This window comes from Hemitrygon akajei, unplaced genomic scaffold (genome assembly GCF_048418815.1).
Source record: "Hemitrygon akajei unplaced genomic scaffold, sHemAka1.3 Scf000052, whole genome shotgun sequence".
Classification (NCBI taxonomy): Eukaryota; Metazoa; Chordata; class Chondrichthyes; order Myliobatiformes; family Dasyatidae; genus Hemitrygon; species Hemitrygon akajei.
The window spans coordinates 5,580,927-5,601,358 of record NW_027331938.1 but is presented as its reverse complement, the minus strand read 5'-3'; positions in this window follow the sequence as shown (position 1 = coordinate 5,601,358).

The window sequence follows — 20,432 nt, the reverse complement described above, 5'->3', positions numbered from 1 at the left end:
AGCTGCCCTGAAACACCAGCTCGCAGGGAATCGCATTAACCAAATTACTTTATCTCCCGAAGTAACAGCAGCAAATCTTTAAACTCTGCCGGAGTTTCATTCAGTTTGCGATCTGACCTGATATCGAAATACATGGGGATGAGAGACGGGAATGGCAACGATATTGAGCTGGAGACACACAACTATTGTGAACGTGAAGAGAAAACCAAGCGTAAAACCATTTACATTTTAATTGTATTTACAGGGCCAGTGACCGGGGTTGCCGTGGTGACAAATAATTCCACTCCCCTGGAAAACCTCGATACCATCGCACTGAGTTGTGACGCGTCGGGCACTGTTCAGACACGGGCATGGTTCAAGGATGACCAACCCATCCGGGAAAACGGCAGAATATTTACATCTCCCGACAAGGCGAAACTGACTATAATCAGTGTGAACAGAAACGACGCCGGGACGTACAAGTGCATCGCCAGCAACTCTTTCAGCAGTGATGCTGGACAGACCTACGTGGAGGTTTACAGCAAGTACACAGGTAACCAGCAACCATCATTTGTACCGGATTTTACTCTACTCGACAGGTATTCTCATTTTATAGATAAGCCAGAGAATGTCAGAATTGTACCGGAGCGTCCAGCTGTTTCAAATATAGTGTCAAACCTGACGTTAACTTGCCAAGTGGAAATAAGTCCAGAACCAGCTTATTGGCTCAAAGTGTCTGACACTCCGAGGGAGGAGTTGTAAAGTTTGATGGCCACAGGCAGGAATGACTTCCTATGACACTCAGTGTTACATCTCGGTTGAATGAGTCTCTGGCTGAATGTACTCCTGTGCTGAACCAGTACATTATGGAGTGGATGGGAGTCATTGTCCAAGATGGCATGCAACTTGGACAGCATCCTCTTTTCAGACACCACCGTCAGAGAGTCCAGTTCCACCCCCACAACATCACTGCCCTTACGAATGAGTTTGTTGATTCTGTTGGTGTCTGCTACCCTCAGCCTGCAGCCCCAGCAGCAAGATGATAGCACTGGCCACCACAGACTCGTAAACATCCACAGCATCTTCCAGCATATGCTAAAGGACCTCATTCTCCTCAGGAAATAGAGACGGCTCTGACCCTTCTTGTAGACAGCCTCAGCGTTCTTTGACCAGTCCAGTTTTTTGTCAGTTCGTATCCTCATGTACTTGTAATCCTTCCACCATGTCCACACTGACCCCTTGGATGGAAACAGGGGTCACCGGTGCCTTGGCCCTCTGCAGGTCCACCGCCAGCTCCTTAGTCTTTATCACGTTAAGCTGCAGATGATTCTGCTCGCACCAAGTGACAAAGTTTCCCACCGTAGCCCTGTGCTCAGCCTCATCTGCCTTGCTGATGCATCCAACTATGGCAGAGTCATCAGAAAACTTCTGAAGATGACAAGACTCGGTGCAGTAGTTGAAGTCCGAGGTGTAGATGATGAAGAGAAAAGGAGACAGGACAGACCCTGCGGAGCCCCAGTGCTGCTGACCACTCTGTCTGACACACAGTGTTGCAAGTACTGTGTGCCAGTGCTTGGAAGTGCAAGTATCTAAAAAGCGTAGATTGGGACAGGTTGTTCTCTGGAAAGGATGTCGTTGGTAAGTGGGAGGCCTTGAAAGGAGAAATTTTGAGAGTGCAGAGTTTGTATGTTCCTGTCAGCGTGAAAGGCAAAAGAAATAATAATAAGGAACCTTGGTTCTCGAGAGATATTGGAACTCTGATAAAGTAGAAGAGAGAGATGTATAACATATACAGGCAACATCGAGCAAATAAGGTCCTTGAGGGGTATAAAAAGTACAAAAAATACTTGGGAAATAAATCAGGAAGGCTAAAAGAAGGCATTAGGTTGCTTTGGCAGTCAAGGTGAAGGACAATCCTAAGAGCTTCTACAGATATGTTAAGAGCAGAAGGATAGTAAGGGATAAAATTGGTTCGCTTGATGCTCACAGTGGTCGGTTATGTACGGAAACAAAAGAAATGGGGGAGATCTTAAATGGTTATTTTTTTGCATCTCTACTAAGGAAACTGGTATGGAGTCTATGGAATCAAGTCAAACAAGTAGGGAGATTAAAGATTAAAGATTATAGATTAAAGAGGCGGAGGTGCTTGCTGTCTTAAGGAAAATCAGAGCAAATAAATCCCCAGAACCTGACAGGGTATTCCCTCGGACCTTGTTGGAGACTTGTGTTGAAATTGTAGGGGTCCTGACAGATATATTTAAAATGTCGGTATCTACGGGTGAGGTGTTCATGTTGTTCCGTTGTTTAAAAAAAAGCCTCTAAAAGTAATCCGAGAAATAATAGGCCGGTAAGTTTGACGTTAGTAGCAGGTAAATTATTTGAAGGATTACTAAGAGAAAGGCTTTACAAGTATTTCGATAGACAGGGACTTATCAGGGAGAGTCAAGATGGCTTTGTGCGTGGTCGGTCATGTTCAAACCAATCTATTAGAGTTTCTCGAGGAAGTTACCAGGAAAGCAGATGAAGGGAAGTCAGTGTATGTTGTCTACTTGGACTTCAGTAAGGCCTTTGATATAGGAGGTTAGTTATTAAGATTCAGTCGCTAGTTATACATGGAGAGGTAGTAAATTGGATTAGATATTTTCTCAATGGGAGAAGCCAGACAGTGGTAGTGGAGGATTGCTTCTCTGAGAGGAGGCCTGTGACTAGTGGTGTGCCACAGTGTTCAGTGCTGGGTACACTGTTATTTGTCATCTATATCAATGATCTCGATGACAAAGTGGTAAATTGGATCAGCTAATTTGCTGATGATACAAAGATTGGAGGTGTAGTGGACAAGTGAGGAAGGTTTTCAAAGCTTGCAGAGGGATTTGAACCAGTTGGGGGAATGAGCTGTAAAATGGCTGATGGTAGTTTACTGCAGAGAAGTCTGAGGTATTGTACTTTGGAAGGACAAACAAAGGTAGAACATACAAGGCAAATGGTAGGACACTGAGGAATGCAGTAGAACAGAGGGATTAAGAAATGCAGATACAAAAATTACTGAAAGCTGAGTAACAGGTAGATTGGGTCGTAAAGAGAGATTTTGGTACATTGGCCTTTATAAATCAAAGTACTGAGTGTAAGAGTTGGAATGTTGGTGAGGATGTATAAGACATTGGTGAGGCCAAATTTGGAGTATTGCATGCAGTTTTGGTCACCTAATTACAGGGAAAAAAAACATTAATAAGGTTGAAAGAGTGCAGAGAAGGTTTTGTAGGATGTTTCCGCGACTTGAGAAACTGAGTTACAGAGAAAGGTTGAAAAGCTTTGGACTTTATTCCCGAGCGTAGAAGAACGAGGGGAGATTTGATAGAGGAAAATAAAATAATGATGGGTATATATAGGGTTAATGCAAGCCGACTTTTTCCACTGAGGCCGGGGGAGAAAAAAATAAACAGAGGGTATGAGTTACGTGTGAAGGCGGAAAAGTTTAAAGGGAACATTGTTGGGGCTTCTTCACACAGAGAGTGGGTGGGAGTGTGGAATGAGCTGACAGGTAAACTGGTAAATGAGGGCTCATTTTTAATATTCAAGAGAAACTTGGACAGGTACGTGGATGAGAGGTGTATGTAGGGATATGCTCCAGGTGCAGGTCAGTGGGACTAGGCAGAAGAATGGTTCTACACAGCCAAGAAGGGCCGAAGGGCCTTTTTATATGCTGTAATGTTCTATGTTTCTATGGTTCCATTCGGAAAGTTGTAATGGGATATCCCCCACCATCCTTCTAAATTCAAACGAGAACACACCCAGAGCAATTAAACGTTCCTCGTATGTTAACCCTTTCATTCCGGGAATGATCCTTGTAACACAATCTACGACTCCAAACTGACTCAGTCAAATTGTTGTGAAAATGAACTTGCCACTGATAAAGACGTGTTCTCGGAATGTAAGATATATATATATATTTCCTTGTGTGTTATCAACAAAAACAGATGGCAATTGCACCCTCGGCTCTGGCGCAATCGTGGGCATTGTACTTGGTTTACTTACCATGGGCCTGATCGGCGGAGTCAGTGGATGGCTGATCGCGAGGAAAACTGGCGGGTAAATGCATATTTTCTCCAAATATCGCTTCTACTTTTAATTAGTGCGGTAGAACTTTTTTTTCTTTTTTTGCATAAGTGGGATATTGGAAGCTTTAATGCGAACTTGTGATGCGACAGGCGAATGAAGCAAATTAGAGGGAAATAGATAAATACCTGCTGACGGTTCATGTGCAAGGTTCAGGAATGGAACACGAACGGTGCATGGGTGGAGATGCCCATCAGGCACTGATGTCCTTTCTGTGGGCGGTAACGGATATTAGACCATAAGAGCATGAGATACAAGAAGAGAAGTAGGACTCAGAATGCCAGAACAATTGGGATGTTGGACCATATAGGAGCAGAAGTAGGCCATAACAGCCCATCGAGTCTGCTCTGCCATTCAATCATGGACTGACCCAATTCTTCCAGTCATCTCCACTCACCTGCCTTCTGCCCATACCCGTTGATGCCCTGGCTAACCAAGAAACTATCTCTGTTTTAAATGCGTCCAGTGAATTGGTCTCCACAGCCGTTCGTGGCAACAAATTCCACAGATTTACCAGAGTCTGTCTAAAGTAATTTCTCCGCACCTCTGTTCTAAATGGACGCCCTTCAATCCTGAAGCCGTGCTTTCTTGTCCTAAAATCCCCTCCCATGGGAAATACCTTTGCCATATGTGACTGAATATTACCCTGTCGACAACAATCAACTTCGGGTATCATGGAGCAGTCGGTGAAACCTCGCCTCTCGTCTGATGATTAAAAAATAAACGGGGTCCGCTCGGACTCCATCTGTTTGTGTTTTTACATCTCATTTCCCAAAAGCTACTGAAATTGATCAGCCATTCCGGAATCATTCCACAGATCAGGGACAGTCCGTGGACAGAATCAGCATTAAGCGTTCACGTGGGAGTTGTTTTCCTGAAATGTGAACATTTGTCTGAAAGCGGAAGCGTTCAGTGATACATGTGTCACTTTCCCCTGATAAACTGAGATCTGAAAGCCCGAAACACCATCGCTGTGCAATCCAATATGGTCACTGTTGTAAAGATCGAGTAGGACTGGAATCGGGCATCTGATAGCCGGAATAGATTCAATTAAAAACCAGGGAGTATCCAATGGATGAATGGGAATTATATCATTCGGTGTATCAGTGCAAGAAAGTCACTCGCTGCCGGATTCATATTTTGTCCTTTGTTTCTGTTTATTCAGGATCAGAGATCCGCCACGATCCCAATACGTCACGAGCATCAATTCCGGAAGGAAGGGTGAGTGAACTGCATTTCAACTGTTCTGCTACTGAACCCACGGATATCTTAACATTTCATTTAAACATGTTAGTTCCTAATGCACAGAAGCTGGAGGTTTTCATCCATGGTCATGAATAATGCTGCTTGGGTTGTCGGGTTGTCCAGTTTAATAAGTGGAAATTTTCAACTGAGGATCACAATATAATTGGAGGAAGGGTATGGTATTTTCCTTTCTGTATCTGACCTAAATTATTATTACCCGGCTCTGGCGTTTGTGGGAGACTTAGGGGGCAAATGTTTAAGGGTAACACGAGGGGGAATTTCTTTACTTAGAGAGTGGCAGCTGTGTGGAACGAGCTTCCAGTAGAAGTGGTAGAGGCAGGTTCGGTATTGTCATTTAAAGTAAAATTGGACAGGTATATGGTCAGGAAAATAATGGAGAGTTTTGGGCTGAGTGCGGGCCAGTGGGATTTGGTGAGAGTAAGCGTTCGGAACGGACTAGAAGATCCGAGATGGCCTGTTTCCGTGCTGTAATGGTTATATGGTTATATGGAATGTAGTTCATGCTATCTCTGGCATTTTGTTTTATGGCCGGATTGACATCTGCTGTATAAGCATCCCTGATGCTCTTCAACGCTGTGACGTATCTGCTTTGTTCCTGCAGGCACATTGGATACAAACACCGTGAACGCATCGGGAACCTATGAAAATCTCTCAAGGAATGAACAGGTTGGATCTTGGTATTATGTTCATGATCTCAGTCATTGTTTTGCAAGCGAACATCGGTCGACATTTTCCGATCGGCGTTTCGTTCGCTTCCCACCTATTCTCCACTCTGGACTCAAATATCTTCTCCCCCACCTGCCCAACAACTTCCCCTGGTGCCCCTCCCCTTCCATTTCGGCCATGGTCCAGCATCCTCTTCAGCCCTTTACCTTTCCCCAGTGTCCATGCCCACCTATCACCTTCCAGCTAGAAAACCTTCCTCTCCACTGTTTTCTCTGCTTTTCCGCTTCCTTTCCAAATCAGTAGAAGTGTCTCGGCCGAAAACGTCGATTGTTTATTCATTTCCATTGATAGAACCATAGAACCATAGAACATTACAGCACATATACAGGACTTTTGGCCCTTCTTGGCTGCGCCGAACCATTTTTCTGCCCAGTCCCACCGACCGGCGCCAAGACCATATTCCTCCACACACCTCTCATCCATGTACATGTCCAAGTTGTTCTTAAATGTTAACAGTGAGCCCGCATTTACCACTTCATGTGGCAGCTCATTCCACACTTCCACCACTCTCTGTATGAAGAAGCCCCCCCAATGTTCCGTTTAAACTGTTCCCCTTCACCCTTAACCCACGACCTCTGTTTTTTGTCTCCACGAGCCTCAGTGGAAAACAGTCTGTTTGCATTCAATCTATCCATACCCATCATAATTTTATATACCTCTATCAAATCTCCCCTCATTCTACTATGCTCCAGAGAATAAAGTCCTAACTTATTCAACCTTTCTCTGTAACTCAGTTTCTCAAGTCCCGGCAACATCCTTGTAATCTTTCTCTGCATTCTTTCAACCTTATTAATATCCTTCCGGTAATTATAGAACATAGAAAGGTACAGCACAGTACAGGACCTTCTGCCCACAAACTTGTCCCGACCCTTAAACCCTGCCTCCCATGTAACGCCATCTTTACATTCCTTCAAATACCTGTCTAGTAGTCTCTTAGCTGACCAACACTGCACACAATACTCCAAACTCTGCGTCACCAATGTCTTATACAACCTCCCCACAACATTCCAACTCCTCTACTCTAATCTTTGATTTATAAAGGCCAATGTACCAAAAGCTCTCTTTACGACCCTATCTACCTGTGTCGCCACTTTTCGGGAATTTTGCATCTGTATTCCCACATCCCTCCCTTTTACTGCACTCCTGCCAAAGTGCAATACCTCACACTTGTCTGCATTAAACTCCATCTGCCATTTTTAGCCCATTTTTTCCCAGCTGGTCCAAATCCCTCTGCAAGCTTTGAAAACCTTCCACACTGTGCACTACACCTCCAATCTTGGTATCGTCAGCAAATTTGCTGATCCAATTTGCCACATTCTCATCCAGATCATTGAGATAGATGACAAATAACAATGGACCCAGCACAGATCCCCGTGGCACACCACTAGTCACAGGCCTCCACTCAGAGTAGCAATCCTCCACTACCACTCTCTGGCATCTTCCACTGAGCCAATATCTAATGTAATTTACTACCTCTCCATGTATACCCAGCGACTGAATCTTCCTAACTAACCTCCCACGCCGGACGTGCTCAAAGGCCTTACTGAAGTCCAGCTAGACAGCATCCACGGCCAGCACTTCACCCACTTTCCTGGGAACCTTCTCAGAAAACTCTGATAGATTGGTTAAACATGACTTATCACGCACAAAGACATGTTAACGCTCCCTAATAAGTCCCTGTCTGTCCAAATACTTGTAGATCCTATCTCCTAGTACTCCTTCCAATAATTTACCTACTACTGACGTCAAACATACCAGCCTATAATTTCTCGGATTACATTTAGAGCCCTTTTTAAGAAAAAAACGGAACAACATGAGGTATCATCCAATCCTCCGGCACCTCACCCGTAGATACCGACAACTTAAACATATCTAAATATCTATCTGAAACGCTGGGTTCCTCCGGCATTTTGTGCGTCTTGCTCTGCACCTGCAGAATTTCTTCACTGGTGATATCTGTGGTTTGCACAGAATCCATAATTCTCGTACTCTGCAAAAACATATCTTACTCTGAGTGGAATCTATCTCATGAAAGACTTTCTAAATGTCCGAGCAATGCGGCTAAGGCACAGAGGGAACACATGGTCAGATCTGAACCTGTCTGACTGTGATCAGCAATGATCTCTGTGAGCGTTTACGAGAAATAGCAAATCCGGTCAGCGTCCTGAGGCCACAAGTCCGTATCCCCAATCTGTCACGGGCACATCCTGATCCAGACTTATCTCTCAAGATGAATGGTTTTGAAGACGAGATCCTCATCAAGTAACATGCATCATGCTACTCTTATTGCTGAGTGTTTCCGAATGAATTTATGTCTTTCGGGAGCGCTCCTGATGTCAGAGAAAATAGATATTGCTCTCACACTGAATCAGAAACACGCAGTGCGTCGAATGGCGAATGGTGCAATATTGCCGCAAGCTGCAATGAATGTGAAGATTGATACCCTCGGGGTTTACATGTGGAGAGACAGAATACAACTGTTGAGCACTGGGTTAAACGGCAAAATAGACATCTTCAATTTCTCTTTTCAGGGCGCAAGGAATAATGCAGAAGATGGAAACTCCACTTACACGGTGAGGGAATTATTTGCGTCAATCCCTTTTTGAAGTAATTGTTCCAGCTCACACAGTAAGAAACTGACCCTGAAGTGAGACACTCGACAGCGAGAATGAAGTCGAAGATGCAGCAATGGGAGACACAGAAATGGCGGATGAACTCATGAAGTATCATGTGTTAGTCTGCACGGTGGAGCACACCATCAGTATGACAGTGTCAGTACATCCTCTGTGCCATTTGCTTTTCCACTCAGTTTAGTGTCATCAGCAAATTTTGCTGCGCTACACTCTGTCCCCTCTTCCAAATCAGCAATGCAAATGGTAAACAGCTGCGGGCTCTGCAACGACCCCTGCGATACCCCACTCACCACTGATTGCCAAACCGGAGAAACGCCCATTTACATCAACTGTCTGCCTTCTATTGGCTAACCAATCCACTATCCATGCCAATACACTTCCTCCGACTCCCTGCATCCGTATCTTATTTATAAGTCTCTTGTGCGGCACCTTATCGAACGCCTTCTGGAAATCCAAGTGTACGACATCCACCTGTTCCCCTCTATCCACTGCACTCATTATATCCTCAAAGAACTCCAGTACGTTTGTCAATCAGGATTTGCTCTTTCTGAATCCATGCTGCGTCTGTCTAAAGGGGCCACTTCTTTCTAAATGTTACGCTATTTCTTCCTTAATAGCAGCTTCAAGCATCTTCCCAACTGCAGATGTTCAGCTAACTGGCCTATCGTTGCCAGTCTTTCGCCTACATCCTTTTTTAAAAATTGGCATGACATTTGCTGTCTTCCAGTGCGCCGGGACCTACCCAGAGTCTCGAGAGTTCTGACGAATGATTGCTAACACGTCCACTATAACCTCCGCCAATTCTCTCAACGCATTAGGCGCCTTAGCCTGCCTTCAGGGAGACTTCAGGTATGAGGAGCGTTTAATGACTACACCAAAGCTCACGGCAGTTCAGGAGATTGAGGGATCGATAACTTTGAAACCTCGAATATTGAAAGCCCTAAATAGAGCGGACGTGGAGAGGAGGTCTCTGATCCTGTGGCGCTCTGTGCCCAGAGGACACAAACTCAGAATTCAAGGAGCTCCCTCTGAAAGAGAGGCATCAGGAGCAATATCTTCAGCCGGAGTGTGGTGCATCCGTGCAGTTTATTGCCGGATATGGCTGCGGCCTCAAAGTCAGTGATTGCAACATTGCACTTTCCTGCTTTACTCCCTGCCAGTTAAACTACAGCGAATCCTGCTCGAGGACTACTGAGTTGGTCGTTCCTTGATTAATAACGGTGTCAAACATTACGGACAGAAGGCAAGTTGATAGATCAGGGTGTCAGACAGTACATAAAGAGGCAAGTGATTGCGGTTGAGAATTGTAATGAATCATCCATGATAGAATGGTGGAGCTGCCTTCGTGGGCCGAATGGCCAAATTCTTCTCCTGTGTCTTATGGTCTATTGGATCTCTCCTGACTCCTGTGATGTGTAATAGGATCTCTTTTAACCCTGGTCCCTCTGTCCCACGATCTGTCCGAGCCGATTTGTTACATGTGTGCAAGTCCTTTTCGGTGTTCTTCCAATTAGATAGATAGATAGATAGATAGATAGATAGATAGATAGATAGATAGATAGATAGATAGATAGATAGATAGATAGATAGATAGATAGATAGATAGATAGATAGATAGATAGATAGATAGATACTTTATTCATCCCCATGGGGAAATTCAACATTTTTTCCAATGTCCCATACACTTGTTGTAGCAAAAACTAATTACATACATACTTAACTCAGTAATAATTTGATATGCATGATATGATATGCATCTAAATCACTAACTCAAAAAGCATTAATAATAGCTTTAAAAAAAAAGTTCTTAAGTCCTGGCAGTTGAATTGTAAAGCCTAATGGCATTGGGGAGTATTGACCTCTTCATCCTGTCTGAGGAGCATTGCATCGATAATAACCTGTCGCTGAAACTGCTTCTCTGTCTCTGGATGGTGCTATGTAGAGGATGTTCAGGGTTTTCCATAATTGACCGTAGCCTACTCAGCGCCCTTCGCTCAGCTACCGATGTTAAACTCTCCAGTACTTTGCCCACGACAGAGCCCGCCTTCCTTACCAGCTTATTAAGACGTGAGGCGTCCTTCTTCTTAATGCTTCCTCCCCAACACGCCACCACAAAGAAGAGGGCGCTCTCAACAACTGACCTATAGAACATCTTCAGCATCTCACTGCAGACATTGAATGACGCCAACCTTCTAAGGAAGTACAGTCGACTCTGTGCCTTCCTGCACAATGCATCTGTGTTGGCAGTCCAGTCTAGCTTCTCGTCTAACTGTACTCCCAGATACTTGTAGGTCTTAACCTGCTCCACACATTCTCCATTAATGATCACTGTCTCCATATGAGGCCTAGATCTCCTAAAGTCCACCACCATCTCCTTGGTCTTGGTGATATTGAGACGCAGGTAGTTTGAGTTGCACCATATCACAAAGTCCTGTATCAGTTTCCTATACTCCTCCTCCTGTCCATTCCTGACACACCCCACTATGGCCGTGTCATCAGCGAACTTCTGCACATGGCAGGACTCCGAGTTATATTGGAAGTCTGATGTGTACAGGGTGAACAGGACCGGAGAGATTACGGTTCCCTGTGGCGCTCCTGTGCTGCTGACCACCGTGTCAGACCTACAGTCTCCTAACCGCACATACTGAGGTCTATCTGTCAAGTAGTCCACTATCCAATCCACCATGTGAGAGTCTACTCCCATCTCCGTTAGTTTGTGCTTTAAGATCTTGGGCTGGATGGTGTTAAAGGCACTAGAGAAGTCAAGGAATGTAATCCTCACAGAACAACTGACCCCATCTAGGTGAGAGAGTGATTTGTGCAGCAAATACGTGATAGCATCCTCCACTCCCACCTTCTCCTTATATGCAATTCTCCTCTCTCACAGACTGCGTTTGTTATTAACGTTTGCTGATCACATGATTTACTTCCGTTTAACAGGGACTGGTTCTGGGCGACCGATCTGTTTACAGTGATCTGAAGAGGTAAGTGAGCAGAACACGAGGCTGTCGATGCAAAATGTGACTTGCAAAGGGAACACATTCATTATTGTCAAGCCGATGAGTTGAGCAGAGCCCCGGCTGTGAGTGATTCCAAGTTACCAAGTGATTAACAGATGAGAGACATGTAAGACTGTGGGACTGGGGTCAGGCGGCGACGGGCAGCAAGTCATTGCTATTCAGAGGAATAATTGTCGTGGGCCTGTGGCCTTGCGAAACAGATAAATTGTCTGCAAACTCTCATTGACACGATGTCTGATGCCGAATAATGAAATATCGCCCGTATTTTGACTCATCAACTTTATTTCCATCCGGTTGCTAAGAGAGCCAACATGAATTGTTTATTTATTTCCTCAGATGACGTCACTGGTGAATAGAAGAGGATGGTTGGCCGGGAATTCACACATGAGAAGGACAACCCTCGTGGAAGAAGCCACCGTGCAAAACATCTCTCACTTTTTATCTACAACTGCTATCCATGTCTCCGTCATATGTCTCTCAGGTGTCACATTATCGCTTTAAGAACTGTTTCTGCATTATCGCTTTAAGAATTGTTCAAGCTGCCGCATAGCAGCCAACTTCCGGTTAAGTTAGTCGTTTGTTAACTTTTCGGGTTTTTTTTAGCAGTGTTTAATAAATGTTTTATTTGTTATAAAAAACCTGTCTCAATTATATATTAATTGTTGCTGGATCATAACAGTAACGTAAACGAGAAGTCTTGGAAAAAATGATAACACTTTGTGGTGACAAATTCACAGAGATTTACAAATTTCTGGCCCAGACCATGACCGTGAGTAAAACATTAATACTAGGATGACGTGTTTGAGGTGTCTGAGATATTGACAAAATGCAACACTCGGTCGGTGATTGAATAAACACACGAATGTCTGGTGGGATTGCAGAAGGTGCATCCTTTGTTGTTGAACACGTGTCTCTTCAACGCTGTTATTCTCATGCAGTGTAAGCGGCTGGTGAATGGATGTGTCAAGGGCGCTCAGGTAAAATGGCTCCGAGTTAGAGTTGATATTCTTTTACGCCTCCATGGATGCTGTCTGACCAATTGACTATATCCTGGATTGTATGTTTTGTATCAGAAAGCATTTTAAAGGCTATTCCACTGCGGTGCGCCACTATAGTGCCGCGGGTCGCGGGGCAGCAGGTTCATTGGCCATTATCAGCTCATATTAAATAGAAACATCAGATGACCATCCACACCCCCCCCCCCCCGCACCCTGACTAAAACATCACTCAGGAATCTCGCAGCTGCTTAGCAATAAGCGTTGATGTAAGTTTCCAACTCCTCCCCTCAGGGTACAGATTTTTTTTCATACTATCTCTCCTAAATATGTTCAGAATTTCAAGGCCTCTATCTCCTGGTCGGGAATTGAAAGAAAAAAACAGATTAGTAACAGCCATTGTAAAGAACTTATTCCTTCTTTCTGATTGGCTCCCTATGTTGAGAGCCATGAACCCTGTCTGCAGTGCAATCAGGAGCTGTACATCTGTGCTCTTGTCCAACCAAGTCCCCGCAAGTTCCCACGTGGTTCACAGTGGCGACGTCACTATTGGCAAATCCTCACTGCAGCTCACAAATACACCTATGTAAACTAATCACAAAAACACGTTTTTACGAGTTTCAATTAATTTGGTCGCTTATGTTAATCAGGAGAGAATATAGGACGAACTGTTGAAGTTAACACACTTACATTCCAAACATGAACTCAGGTCGGCTAATCGCCATATGGAGACAGCTCCCCTACTTCAGGAGCTCTCGACCGGTCTGACTGCAACCTCAGACTCACAGTCGGTGGGTGTCAGGAATGGACGGGCACGACTGTACTTTGTGATAACTGATAACGTAACTGCTATATTTTCGGCACCAGTGATGGGAATTGGAGGCGTGAACCAGAACCTGTTTACTTAGAGAGCTTTTTGGTTCCAGTTTGAGAGACATTGCACTGAACAAAAATTCTCGCTTCAGCTAAAGTTCTAAAGATTCCCAATCTATATAATCTGTGCTGCCTTCAACAACAGAGATCTTTGCAATCGCGAACATTGAAAACAGATTGTCAAGGGTTAAAATTCGGTTCTTTGCAAAGGGCCGCACGGAAGTAAATTGAGGAAGAAGGCAAATAGCTGAGGAGGTTGGCGCATATTGTTTTGTACTTGTGGAGAAGGCGGAACCTTGTGGGGGAACAGGTGCGGAGAGAAAGCAGAGTCTGAAGGAAATTGACATATGTTTATAAGCACGACTCTTGGATCTGACCATCTGCAACAGGAGGTTTCACAAGGTCTGACAACGGAGTGTGTTGAAACTTTGGTTGTCCTCTTCTCCTTATGTTTTACCGAAGTTACTGCAGAGCGCGGTGAAGGAGACTTCGCTATTTCATGAATGCGGAAGAAAGAGAAACAGAGAAATGAGGCGAGGTAAGTTAGACATCAAGATTGGGGAATTTGCTGCGGTCTATTATTAAGGAAACAGAACATGCAGCTGCGAAGTTAAGACTACAGCAGGTCACGGAGAAAACGTATTATTGGAAAAGACAGGAGAGAGAGAGTGTGAAAATTCTGGACATATAATAATTAACCATATAACAATTACAGCAAGGAAACAGGCCATCTCGGCAATTCTTAATCCGTGCCGAACGTTTACTGGCACCTAATCCTACCGACCTGCACTCATCCCATAAGCCTCCATTTCTTTCCTGTCCATATCTCTATCTATTTTTTTTAAATGACAATACCGAACCTGCCTCTACCACTTCTACTGGAAGCTCTTTCCACACAGCTACCACTCTCTGAGTAAAGAAATTCCACCTCGTGTTACCCCTAAACTTTTGTCCAATAACTCTCTGCTCATGTTCTCTTGTTTCAAACTCCCCCACTTTCAAAGGAAAAATACTATACAAGTCAACTCTATCTATCCCCCTCATAATTTTTAGTACCTTTATCAAGACCCCCTCAACCTTCTACGCTCCAAAAATAAAGACCTAACTTGTTCAACCTTTCTCAGTACCTTAGATTCTGAAAAGCAGGCAACATTCTTGTAAATCTCCTCTGTACTCTCTCTAATTTGTTGACATCTTTCCTATAATTCTGTGAGCAGATCTGTACACAATACTCCAAATTTGGCCTCACCAATGCCTTGTACAATTTTAACATTACATCCCAACTCCTGTACTCAAAGCTCTGATTTACAAAGGCCAGCATACCATACGCATTCTTGAACACCCTATCCACATGAGATTCAACTTCAGGCAACTATGCACCATTATTCCTAGATCACTCTGTTCTACTGCATTCCTCAATGCCCGACCATTTATCATGTACGTCCTATTTTGATTAGACCTACCAAAATGTAGCCCCTCACACTTATCAACATTAAACTCCATCTGCCATCTTTCAGCCCACTCTTCTAACTGGCCTAAATCTCAGTAAGCTTTGAAAACCTTCTTCCTGATTCACAACGCCACCTATCGTAGTATCACCTGCATACTTACTAATCCAATTTACCACCCCATCATCCAGATCATTAATGTATATTACAAACAACATTGGATCCAGTACAGATCACTAAGGCACAACACTAGTCATCGGCCTCCAATCTGACAAACAGTTATCCACCACTGCTCTCTGGCATCTCCCATCCAGCCACTGTTGAATACGTTTTAATTCTTCAACGTTAATACCTAACGATTGAACCTTCCTAACTAACCTTCCGTGTGGAACCTTGTCAAAGGCCTTACTGAAGTCCATATAGACAACATCCAATGCTTTACCCTCTTCAACTTTTCTGGTAACCTCTTCAAAGAATTCAATAAGATTTGTCAAATTTGTCAGATTTGTCATGACCTTCCACGCACAAATCCATGCTGACTGTTCCTAATCAGACCCTGTCTATCCAGATAATTATATATACCATCTCTAAGAATACTTTCCATTTATTTACCCACCACTGACGTCAAACTCACAGGCCGGTAATTGCTAGGTTTACTCTTAGAACCTTTTTTAAACAATGGAACCACATGAGCAATACGCCAATCGTCCGTCACCATCCCCGTTTCTAATGATATTTGAGATATTTCTGTCAGAGTCCCTGCTATTTCAACACTAACTTCCCTCAAGGACCTAGGGAATAGGACCTAGGGATTCTTTTTACATTCTTTAAACTCCTCGAGCACCTCATTTACTCCATGCTGCCTATACTTATGACAGATCTCTCTCTTTTTCCGAACCAAGTTTCCAATATCCCTTGAAAACCATGGCTCTCTCAAACTTTTAACCTTTCCTTTCAATCTATCAGGAACATAAAGATTCTGTCCCCTCAAAATTTCACCTTTAAATGACTTCCATTTCCCTGTTACATCCTTCCCACAAAACAAATTGTCCCAATCCACTCCTTTTAAATACTTTCGCATCTCCTCGAAGTTAGCCTTTCTCCAATCAAAAATCTCAACCCTGGGTCCAGTCCCATCCTTCTGCATAATTATATTGAAACTAATGGCATTGTGATCACTGGACCCGAAGTGCTCCCCAACACATACCTCCGGTACCTGACCAATCTCATTCCCTAACAGGAGATCCAACACTGCCCCTTCTCTAGTTGTTACCTCTATGTATTGCTGCAAAAAACTATCCTGCACACATTTTCAAACTCCAAACCATCTTTTCCTTTTACAGTATGGGTTTCTCAGTCTATGTGTGGAAAATTAAAATCTCCTACAATCACAATCTTGTGCTTACTACAAATATCTGCTATCGCCTTGCAGATTTGCTCCTCCAATTCTCGCTCCACATTAGGTGGTCTATAGTATACCCCTATAAGTGTTACTAAACCTTTCCCATTCCTCAGTTCCACCCAAATAGTTTCCCTAGACGAGCCCCCTAATCTATCCTGCCAGAACACTGCTGTAATATTTACTCTGACAAGCAATGCAACAACTCCCCCTCTTGTCCCTCCGATCCTATCACACCTGAAGCAACGAAATCCAGGAATATTTAGTTGCCAATCACACCCCTCCTGCAACCATGTTTCACTAAGAGCTGCAACACCATATTTCCAGGTATCAATTCATGCTCTAAACTCATCCACCTTTCTTACAATGCTCCGAGCATTAAAATAATTGCAAAAACAGTTATCCAACACTGTTCTCTGACATCTGCCATCCAGCCACTATTTAATCCATTTTAATCCTTCAACGTTAATACCTAACGATTGAACCTTCCTAACTAACTTTCCGTGTGGAACCTTGTCAAAGGCCTTACTGAAGTCCATATAGACATCATCCACTGCTTTACCCTCTTCAACTTTCCTGGTAATCTCATCAAAGAATTCAATAAGGTTTGACAAATTGCTCAGATTTGTCATGAACTTCCACGCATAAATCCATATTGACTGTTCCTAATCAGACACTGCCTATCCAGATAATTATATATACCATCTTTAAGAATACTTTCCTTTTATTTACCCAGCACTGTCGTCAAACTCACAGGCCGGTAATCGCTAGGTTCACCCTTAGAACCCTTTTTAAACAATGGAACCACATGAGCAATTCGCCAATCGTCCGTCACCATCCCCGTTTCTAATAACATTTGAGATATTTCTGTCAGAGTCCCTGCTATTTCTACACTAACTTCCCTCAAGGACATAGGGATTCTTTTTTGCATTCTTTATATTCCTGGAGCACCTCATTTCCTCCATGCTGCCTATACTTATGACAGATCTCTCTCTTTTTCCGAACCAAGTTTCCAATATCCCTTGAAAACCATGGCTTTCTCAAACTTTTAACCTTTCCTTTCAATCTATCAGGAACATAAAGATTCTATACCCTCAAAATTTCACCTTAAATGACTTCCATTTCTCTCTTCCATCCTTCCCTCAAAACAAAATGTCCCAATCCACTCCTTCTAAATACTTTCGCATTTCCTCGAAGTTAGCCTTTCTCCAATCAAAGACCTCAACCCTGGGTCATGTTTCACTAATAGCGACAACAACATATTTCCAGGTATCCGTCCATGCTGTAAGCTCATCTACCTTTCACAAAGCTGCTAGCATAAAAATAATCGCATTTAAGAAATTCTCCACCTCTCACCACCTTTTCCTCTCTGTTTATCTCTAACTGTTCAAACAACTTTACTATTTTCTTTTTCTTCCATCTCCCGTATATCTGTTCCTACACTGTTGTTCCCCTACCCCCTTGTATCTAGTTTAATCTACCGGAGCCTCTCTAACAAACCTGCCTGCAAGAATATTTGTTCCGACCCCCCGCCCCACCCCCAGTTCAGATGTAAACCGTCCCGCCGGAACAGATCCCACATACCCTGGAAAACTACCCAATTATCTATAAATCTGAAGCCCTCCCTCCTGCACCATATCTTCAGCCACGTGTTGATCTGTACCATCTTACTATTTCTAAACCCTCCTGCACATGGAACTGGTAGCAATCCTGAGATTGCTATACTGCAGGTCCTGTCCTTTAACCTGGCGCCTAATTCCCTGAACTCACCTTTGAGGACCTCTTCACTCTTCCTACCCACGTCATTAGTCCCTACATGGACCACGACATCCGGCTGCTCATCCTCCCTCTTGAAAATACTGAGAACTCGATCCGAGATAGCACGGACTCTAGCACCGGGGAGGCAACAGACGATCCGGGATTTTCGATCTTTTCCACAGAACCTCCTGTCTGACTCCTGAACTATCGAATCCCCTACCACTACTGCTCTTCTCTTTTCTCTCATTCCTTTCTGAGCTGAGGGTCCAGTCTCGGAGGCAAAGACGCAACCACTGCAACTTGTCCCTGGTAGGTCGTCCCCATCAACAGTATCCAAAACGGTATCCTTATTATTGATGGGAACGGCCGCAGGGGTGCTCTGCTCTTCCTGTCGATTCCCCTTCCCTCTCCTGACAGTCACCCAGCTACCTGCCTCCTGACTCCTTGGGGTTACTATCTCCCTGAAACTCCTGTTTATTTCTGCCTCTGCCTCCCGAATGATCGGAAGTTGATCCAGCTCCAGCTCCAGTTCCCTAACACCGCTTGTCAGGAGCTGCAACTGGATGCACCTTTTGCAGGTGTAGTCATCAGGGACAGCTGTGCTCGCCCTGACTTCCCACATTCTGCAAACGGAGCACTCAACTGCCCTAACTGCTGCCTCCGTTCCCTACTCCTTGGAGAGGATGCTCTGTACGGTACTGGATTCGATATGATGCTCTGTCCGGTACTGGATTAGAGAGGATGCTCTGTACGGTACCGGAAGAAGATTATGCTCTGTACGCTACTGGATTATGAAGGATGCTCTGTACGGTATTAAATTAGTTAAAGGAACGTACCCGGCCTTACCTCAATTGGAGTGAAGCTCGTCCTCAACCTCTGCTCGCTTTTTAAATTCTCCCGCTGATCTCATGTTCGGCCAAAGCCGTCCCACTCTGCCTCAGTTCACTCCGATGATGGCCACAATGACAAATCTCGCCAAATCTACTTCCTTCCTGTTGCTAAGGTAGCCAACACGAATTGTTAATTTATTTCCTCAGATGACGTCCCTGGTGAATAAAAGAGGGCAGTTGGCCGGGAATTCACACATGAGAAGGTCAACCATAGAAAAGAATCTACCGTTCAGAAGAACTCTCACTTTCTTTTACAACTGTTATCATCCCTCCCTCATACGTCAGCCGTGTCACATCCTCAGTACAGAGACAAGGGTGTGACTCACTTTTCTATCATAGCTCACTTCAACCCGGACTCTACATCCCATGATAGGCACCCTCATACTTCCATCAACATTTGCCCTCTCAACTTTGCTCTGCAATATGTTCTGAATAATCCCATTGCCCTCATCACAGGCAGTTCTGTTTCCGAAGACACATTTCGCTTAGATCTGAAACATAGCAGTGTGTGACTCTGAACCATCAGACTAGCCTCGATTTTCTCTTGTCCGGGAGTCTGGAGCAGCAGCAGAAAAAGGTCACGTGACAATAATTCCAATGCTTTCATCCTTCCCGTCCCGGGCCTTCGTATTAGCAAGTATTAACTCACGAAATACTGAGCGATATTATGTCAGTGTCGTCTTATAGAACAACTATTTTTTTATCCGTGACATCCAGTCCTATCTGTTTTGGGATCATTCTCAAACTTTCAAAGTTCCATGGTACAATTTAATGTTAGAAAATTAAATACAACATACATCCTGAACTGCTTTATCTTCGCCACCATCCACAAAAGCAGAGGAGTGGCCCAAAGACAGTTAAATGTTGGAACATTAAAATTAGCGGCAACAGGCAAAAATACCCCCTCCCCCACCGGCAAAAAAAGCATCGACACCGCCACCGAGCACTCAAGCGTGAGATAAGCAAAGATACAGACCTGCGGTTACCCCAAAGTCTTCGCGTTTCACCCGGTATTCGACATACCACAGGTTATCCCCCTAATAAGGGAGGAAGAGGTGTCTACATTTTCCCACCTTGACGGGAATGGCCATATTGATGCGCTTGTCTACAGCCAGCAGTTGCCAGGAGCCACTTTCTCGCCCTCCGCCGCACACCGCGGTCACAGAGGCACAAGAGCATTTGGGCAGCGTGGGAGGTGCGGGTGTTGGGTGTACGGACACGGGCTTGTAGAAGGGAATTCCAGGCATTGGGAAATACAGAGTTAGCGGTCTGGTTTGGAAGATAAATAACAATGTGACGTAAACTAGGAGTCTTGGAAAGAATGATAACACT